This window comes from Candoia aspera, chromosome 15 (assembly GCF_035149785.1).
Source record: "Candoia aspera isolate rCanAsp1 chromosome 15, rCanAsp1.hap2, whole genome shotgun sequence".
Taxonomy (NCBI): Eukaryota; Metazoa; Chordata; class Lepidosauria; order Squamata; family Boidae; genus Candoia; species Candoia aspera.
In genome coordinates this window covers 7943420-7952180 of record NC_086167.1, presented here as the reverse complement: position 1 = coordinate 7952180, position 8761 = coordinate 7943420, and positions in this window count along the sequence as shown.

Below are 8761 nucleotides of genomic sequence, written 5' to 3'. Positions count from 1 at the left end.
AGCCTCCTGCTTAATATGGGAAAGGCAGATAGGCCATCTCTAACAAATAGCTCCCTAGTTTCTGCTGATTACTTCCAGTGATAGCTATTATCCATCTAGATACAATATTTCTATCATTCAGAAGGTTCACCTTATGTTCAGTTGAAATTCATCACCCAGTCTAAACCAAGCAATAAAACACTAACCAGGCAAATCTAGTCATGCTCAACAATTTACAAGCAGACTTGGACCAAATTCAGTGACTACTGAAACATGCATGAAAATGCTTTTTCAAAATCTGAATGTCCAGGTCAGATTGTAGTGGTTCTCCAAGTCAGAAATTGAACCAGACTTTTGAATCAGTTCAGAAGTTTAGACTGGATTTTGGAAATGTGTACCACTCTGTCTAGTGAGCAAAGCTGAGGAATTAACTACAAAGTGAGAATCAGGAATACATCTAGGACATGTAATAAAACATTATTTTTGGTTACCCTGGATTTGGAAATCTTAAACTCTCGATTCCAAGAAGAATCCCATTCTTAAACTTAAGCCTGGGTTCATCTGCAGACTATTCAAAAGGACTTTGGAAATTGCCTATTTGCAAGCAAGACCTTACTCATAAACAGACCTTTTCCCTAGAGCTGAATTAGGGCTTTACTGGTGATTTAATCTCAGAGAAGAACTTTCAAGCATCCTGAGAGTGCAAGAGATTTGCATCTAATAGAATAGGATCCTTCTATTCCATTTTGGGATTTTTGAGTTCTACCTGAGGAAGTGTTAGATCTTCCTTTGAAAAAGAGATATGTGCAAGCGTGAATTGAGACCATCTCTCTGAGCTACAGATATCTGAAGCATACTTTGACTTCCCCTTTCTCTCAGTCTTCTTTTCTCCAGACTAAATGTACCCAATTCTTCCAAGCTTAACCTTTCTACGTAGGTCTTCTGCATACTACTGATCACCTTGGATACTTCCTCCCAACTTGTCCCATTTACCTCTTAGAGATGTTCAGGGACGTTGGAGCCAACAAGGGCAGCATAGAAAGCAATAGTGTTCAGCACATAAAGCAGAGGGCACAACATGGTAGGAAAACCCAGGTGGGCTGCATCTAATTTCCTCCAAAACTGTTGGACTCTGAAGGTCTTTTTGACCTTCTCAAAATTGCTACTTGATTGACTCTTGCTAATCACTGGCAGGAAGCTGGAAAGAGCAATCAACCCCAATGCGTCTAAATTAGCCAAACAGCCTTGTCCTACCAGGGTCAGGAGTGGCAGCTGGGGGAAGCAAGGAGGTCACAATGTGCTGGACGCTTTTGGCCTCTGATGCCTGCAGGTTATACTAAAGAGTCCCGAAGTCACCATCTGGGATGCTGAACACCTGACTGCTGCTCTAACAGAGATTCTGGGGTACTTTTCTGTTTGTGTGGAAGATCTGCTAAGAGTTAGAGGGCAAATGTAACTTTGTGGGGCACAAGGACTTGGATGCCTGCTTCTTCCTGGGACTCACATCTTGAAGCACAAGGTCAGCAGAGGCCAAGGGTCATTTCCAACAGCACCTGCACAGTGGAGACCGGAAGATTCCCTTGTGACTGTTTTAAAGTTAGTGAAAGAGCATCTCCAAATTTAAACCAGGAAAAATTTGCCTGGGTTCTCGCATTGCAAAACCAGATTTTTTTAACTAGGCTTATTGAATCAACAACAAACGTCTGGGTTTGTGCAATATGAAACCAATCACAGTATTGATTAGGATATGGTGACCCCAGCTGTTAGTTTTGGGGCAGAGGCTGTGAGTAGAAAGGCTAAGGAGATGTTTCTTTGAAAAACACTGATGACCGATCACTATTGTATCATTCACACAAAAAATGTCAACTGAGCCAATGCTTCAGATCTGTAGTATAAGCTCAGAGTTGAAGATCTGCTTATTTGCTTATTTCAGATCAATATCTTTTTCCATTCTTCTTCCACTTACATTCTTCTTCTCCATTTTGGCTTCCTCCTATTGTCTTCCAGTGGTTTGTTCTTCCAAATCCCATCCTTCATTTCCCATCCCTCATTTGTTCTTCCAAATCCCATCCTTCACCTCTTTTCTACCATTTTAGGTATCTCTTTCCTTCCTAAGCATCTGGATTTTTAAACACACCACTCCTTCTGGATGTAGCTAAGTCAGTGCCAGCGAAAGACACAACTTGCCTCCTTAAAATCTATGGCACCTCAGACAATTGTTGCTAAGAGCTTAAATACTGATATCACCTACACCACCCAGCATCCCTTTCTCTAAGCTGGCTTCCTCCAGGTGTGACAGACTGCCCCTCCCGGAATCTTGGGATGTGGGGAGTAAGTTCAACACATCTGGAAGGCACCAGATTGGGGAAAGATGGTCACTACTCTTCAAACGGATGTAAACAATTTTCAGAAGGAAAGCCATGTTGATTCATTACTGCACAAATTGAGGAAGTCTCAGTTAAATTCCTTTTCTGGCTGTTTCATCTTAACTGGTATCCACAGCAAGGGATGCCAAGCCGGACATTCAAGAACTGTAACCTGAGTTGCATGTGAGTTTGTATGTAAGTGACATGTAGAACATGATGATGAAAGACAAGTTGTTAGGCCATGCAGACATTATCTCCTCTGTGTTCTTTTACTGTTTCATGAAGCAAGGAAGTCATGTTACTTCAGGAAGTAGTTTCAAGATGCTTTGCTCGAGCCTTTGTCAAGGTGAAACCCTTCCATGAAGAATTCCAATTAATGAGAGAGAATAGTCCTTGATTAGCCCAAAAGCTGATCTAAATTTCTCCTCATTTAGAATCTAGCAAGGAACAGAATGTTTTTTGACCCTCTGGATCTGAGAATGCTAACGTCTTCCTCCTCCCGAGCCCCTGTCATGCCTTTACTTGAGATATTCCACACTTGGCTTAGAGATGTTAAAATGTTGTCATCCAGCACACTGGTTGAGAAAAATCTATGCTAATGTTGATATGCAAAATTTCCCAGCTTGAAATTTCCAACCACTGACATACAGGTAGTCCTCACTTAACAACCATTTGTTTAGTGATGGTTTGGACTTACGGCCATGCTGAAAACTTGACTTATGACTGGTCCTCACACTTAGGACTGTCTCAGCATTCCTGCAGTCACGTGATCATGATATGGGCATGATTGGTTCACATTTATGACCGTTGCAGCATCCCATGGTCATGTGATCCCCATTTTTGACCTTCCCAGCTGGCTTCTGGCAAGCAAAATCAATGGGAAACTGTGTGACTTGCTTAACGACCATGTGGTTCACTTAATGCCCACTGTGATTTGCTTGACTCCCACACAAAAGGTCATAAAATCAGGTCAGATTCACTTAATGACTGCTTCACTTAGCAACCAAAATTCTTGTCCCAATTGCAGTCATTAAGTGAGGACTATCTGCAATTGTCATAGCTGCGTAGGGCTTCATTTGTATCTCCAAGAGAAATGAGTAAGGGTGTGTTTGCCTCTCTAATGTTGGCTGTGACTGATGTTTTTCCTTTGCATGGGAAAGAGATCTGGCAGGGAGGAATACAATTAAAAATAAAGAGGAGGACTGAATGGAAAGCTTCTTCTGTCTTCATATCAGCACCTGGGGTCACAGCTTGATCTCCGAGGAGACTACTTTGAATTGCAGTATAAATGTGACCTTTTCTCAGAGACGCAGGAGCATCATGACTTTTGCAGGGAGATAAGCCAACCCAGGAGGCTCAGCTCCATTCTTGACATTGTATGACAGCTCAGGGTCTTGACCTCAATGGCTACACATAAAGCAACCTGCCATGGGCCACCTTCTCCCCTTTCAAGTTCTTTTGCATAAAGGAATATAGAGGAGATAATGTTTGCATGGCCTTACGACTTGTCTTTCATTATCATGTTCCACACGTCACTTATGCACAAACTCACACGCAACTCGGGTTACAATTCTTGAATGTCTGGCTTGGCATCCCTTGCTGCGGATGCCAGTTAAGAGCAGAAGGGTGGGGTTAATTTAATCAGGGTGAAGTTTTATATACTGTGATCCACTCCTGGCTTCCCAAACTAATCTACAAATTGGGGCAGTGATGTCTGTGCAGTTTCCTTTGCATGCAGTGCACAGCTAAAAAATATTAAATCATGCAGAAACAAGTTGATGAAGGAAAGGAGTTCATATATATGCATCTTAGGGGAATCTATAGAACCCCCACCCCCAACTTGCACAATATTATCTTATTAGTGTGCCTTTCTTGCACAAATGTGTACACGTTCAGAGATTATATTAGAAATAGACACTAAAGTGCATAGATTTGTTGACAGTGTTAATATTAATAGTGTCACTGAATTGCAAGCTGCAAGGAAGACAGTTGGAGAAGCAGGAAGCTTGGGAATTGCAAAAAAGAGTGAAATAAAAATTGCCTAGTTTCAAACCTATCCAGGCTTGGTGGCCAAGCATTTAATTGGCTTCGCTTGATCTCATATGCCTACGCAGAGTTGATTCTGGTTGGTATTTGGATGAAGGACTTCCAGGACATCCCATTGTTGTAGACTAGGCTGGGAAGTCAAAAATCCCAAAAGAAGACCATGGCAAATGACTTCTGCATTGCTGCCAAGAACATTACATGGGTCTATCCACGTAGTCACCAGGGGCTGGGCTTGATTTGAGTGTGTGGCCACTAAATTAAGGTCATAGCTGGAGGGTCAAAAACCATTGTGGAATGGACAATATTGTAAAGTGAGCAGGATCGTGTTACATATGTGGGAGCAATCAGTTGTTTTTTTGCAATTCTAGAAATTGTGTTGGGTGAGTGGGTGCAGATAGATCAGTGGTTTTATTTGCTTTTTAAACATCGATGTGAACATTAAATCTGTTAAGCCTCCTTTAGGACTACAAATTACCTATGGTTCCTGCCTTAACAGGGTGACTGGTCTGGAATCACTGTACTGTGTTCTGATTAATTAACCACAGTGATGTAGTTCTTTAAATAAAGACCCACACACAGAACGTACCAAAATAACCATCCATCTAAGGCCCTAATCCTAAACAACTGGTTTTTTAGGTTCTCTTGGAATGGCATAGCATTCCATAGCAACATGCATGTTTTTCCCAGAAAAAGTAACCTGCTTTTTCTAGAATGCTTCCCATCAAACCTTTCCCTCCAACCATATGTGGACATGTTCGTGGTTGTTCAGCAGTGGCTGTGTTCAAGACTAGGAGATAGCAAGTGGACCCACCTTTTAGAACATAATGAGCATTTACGGGGCAAGGGATGAAAACTGGCTCCATTATTTTTGAGTTCCTAAATGGAAAGAAGTTGTTGTCAATGAAGTTATGGGAATGGTTTGGAAAGAAGAAATCTTGTATCATGAATGAATGGATGAATGGATGAATGAATGAATGAATGTCAGTTGCTGAAGAATCTGTATCTATCTATCTATCTATCTATCTATCTATCTATCTATCTATCTATCTATCTATCTATCTATCTATCTTCTTTCTTTCTTTCTTTCTTTCTTTCTTTCTTTCTTTCTTTCTTTCTTTCTTTCTTTCTTTCTTTCTTTCTTTCCTGCTCAAAGACTTCCTTCTTTAGTTCATATGATTGAACTAAAGTCTGTCTGTCTGTCTGTCTGTCTTTCTGTCTTTCTTTCTGTCTTTCTTTCAATCGTATGAACTAAAGAAGGAAGTCTTTGAGCAGGATTGAGTCTGGTTACTCAAGACTGTCTCTGGTGTATCCAGGCGCCGGGCTTTCTCTTCATCAACCATATATCTCTCCTCTTCCTATATTCCTCCCCCCCATTGCAAATTCATGGAGAGCAACCATCCCCCATTCAAAGGAGTCTCTGTAGATCCCCCTGGAAGATTAAGTCCTGTGAATATTTCATGATCCTTGAATGACAGCTGTTAAGGACCTGTTGGAAGACTGGCGCCCGCTTACTAGTTAAAAAGCAAAGCTGGGGGCTGGAGAGTCATCGCAGGGAGGGGGCTCCAGAAAGGTCTTTATGATTCAAGCCCCCCTCCCCACTGCTGATGGAAAACAAGTCATCCAGCCTGTCTCTTCCCCTTCCCACTCCCCCTGCAGCTCTCTAAATAAGAGCATAACTAATTGAAGAACCAAGAAATTATCACAATCAATGGGCTAGTCACCCTCTGCAACAACCCCACCCAGGCCTGAAATCCACTGAGTGCCCAAAGGCAGATCCAGAAAGGGCAGAAGCTCTTTTCTTTCATCTCCTGCCTTTAGTGATAATTACTTTTCTCTTAACACTGCCTTAACTGATCTACACCTTACGGTCCCTCATTAAAGAAGCAAGAATTCCCTCTCTCCTGCAGTTTCTTCGCATTATTCAAGGTTTATTTGTTGTCCCTGGGTTAGGCACAGAAGGAAAAAAAGGCAAGCAGTGACCTGGAAGTGAACACAGGGATGCCTTTTCCCCCCTCATCATATTCTTCTGGATGGATGAAAGAAAACCAACGAAACAAACTGTTCATTTGAACACGACTGCGTTGGAGTTGCCCCCCATGTCCTAGACTTCAGTAGACATTCCTTGATGAAATGGATAATAGACATGGGGGGAGGAGGTGGAGATTAGAGGGAATGGAAAGTTTGCTACAGAAGCGTGCATGCACGCACGCATGCACGAACACACACACACACCCACCAGCTCCGTTGCAGCCTAGGTACAATAAAAAAAAATGATTCAGTGTAATTGTGAATTCTGGTGCTGAATAGGTCATGCACAGAGGCAGAGAACTGGATGTTGGCTTCATGCATTGGATAGAAGTTCTTCATTCATGCACCTTATAGGATCTTCTTTCAAACTTGATCTAAGCCATTGCTCAAGGCATTGGGAAGGAAGAAGACCGATCCTGGAGGAAACTGACAGCCTATCTCTTAGCCTGATTGCAGCATTGCAGCCACTTGTCCCTCACCAGGAAGCCATGCCCCCTATCACTTCCATAACTTGGTTGTTACAGACTCAGTGTATCCATTTGGCATTCTGAGCAACTACTGGGATCCTATTGTCCTAAAAGGGCCCATTATCAATGCCAGCTCTGCGGTCCTTTTATGGTCAAGTTACAGTCTAATAAACTCCCATAATGCTTCTGATGTGCTTTTCTAGGGATATCGTGGCTGCTGAGCATCAACAAGAGAAATTCTACACTTACAGTAGTCAGCATGCCAGGGACATCTGCTTACAGTATACAAGTAGGAGTCACCCCTGTGCTGAGGGATGCTATAAGCTTGACAGAGTCTCTAACTTCTCTCACCCCTTGAGTAGATTCCTCCTTTCTTTTACCTCTCCTGGTGGGAATACCTCTCTCCTGGTTCCTGATTTGAGGTCTCCATTCTTCAGGGAGCCAAAGAGCAGCTGCAGGTGGTGCATTCTGGGTAAAACAAAATGGGGATGCGGGTCAGAAAGAAAGAAAAGCAAGACCTACAGCTACTAATAATAGGCAGCGATCCTTTTCACCATACCTTAGGTAATTCACTAGTCCTGAGAAACATCTACCAGCCAGAATTGTCAGAGCAACCAGGAGACATCTCCTCATGCAAGTTGTCCAAATTATTCTGATTGTCATGGCAAAAAACATGAATCTCTTTGTTATGGAACCCATAATCAGCCCCAAATCAACTGCCTCCCCTCCCCGCCCCAACACCTTCACTTGGCCTAAAGTTGAGAATACCTCTGAAGAGCCAGTAGGCCTTTCCAAAAGGCACTTAACTCATGTTCTCTTCCACTCCTTTCTTGGAGAGACAAATTGGGGGAATGGGCTTGCAGAGGAAGACGAGCTGGTTTTAGGAGCAACAGGGAAGAGGGAGGAAAGAGGTAAAGCAGGCTGTAGATCCCTGAGAATTCAGGATATGTTTTGTGCCTCCAAGTCACCAAAAGACACCCCATTCACCTTTTGCAAATGGAGTGATGCTTCTCAACAGCTCTTCAAAGGAGTCCTATTTATTATTTCTCAATCTACACCTGGATTGACTCCAAGCTCACATGCAGGAATGCACTGGCCTCACCCATTTATGTCCCCACTCCAAACTCACCCTTTCCTTGAAACCCTGGGCTTGCTTTCTTTGTCCTGGCTCCCCCGTCTTGTAATTATGGATTTGCACAATTACTTCTGACGGCACTCCATTTGTTTAAGGTGTTGCTCCTCTCTGGTGCTGATGAAACTTAGCCTGGAAACCACTTCCATCATCACCCCCATCCCTCTCGTTCACAAACGATCAGAAACTATCAACGGGACAGCTGAATTTGGAACCACTGCTATGACTTTAAAAGCCTCAGCATGGGACGTTCTGGTTTGAGACTTTTGTTGTTGCTGCTGCCGGCTTTGTTTGAGCCAGAACATTATCAGATAACTCCTCCTCTTTAATGTCAATTAGTGTTTTTAACAACCAATTGATGTCCCATTAAAGTTGCAAAAGCAGGCTTGGTGAGGTGCCAGAACAGAGGCTAATAGTTCTCATGCTGGCAGAGATGCTGCTGTGCGCTAGGATACACCTCTCAGATTGCAGAGCACTCGCCTGCCCTGTGGTTCAAGGAGAGTTGCATGTGTTTGAGGTGTGTAGGCAACTTTCATTGAACTTAGAATTATATTGAAGACCTCAACGGCCTTTATTTACAGACATAGGGCCAAGGAAATTTCTGCATCTGGCTTCCTGCCTGGCTGTTCCTGGCCAGCATTGAAATGCATTGGAAAGCTGACCTGTTCTACCTCCTTGGGTAGTTGACATGCAGCAAAGCTCCAGGAGATGATTGGAGCAAAGGAGCAACACAAGGAAGAAAG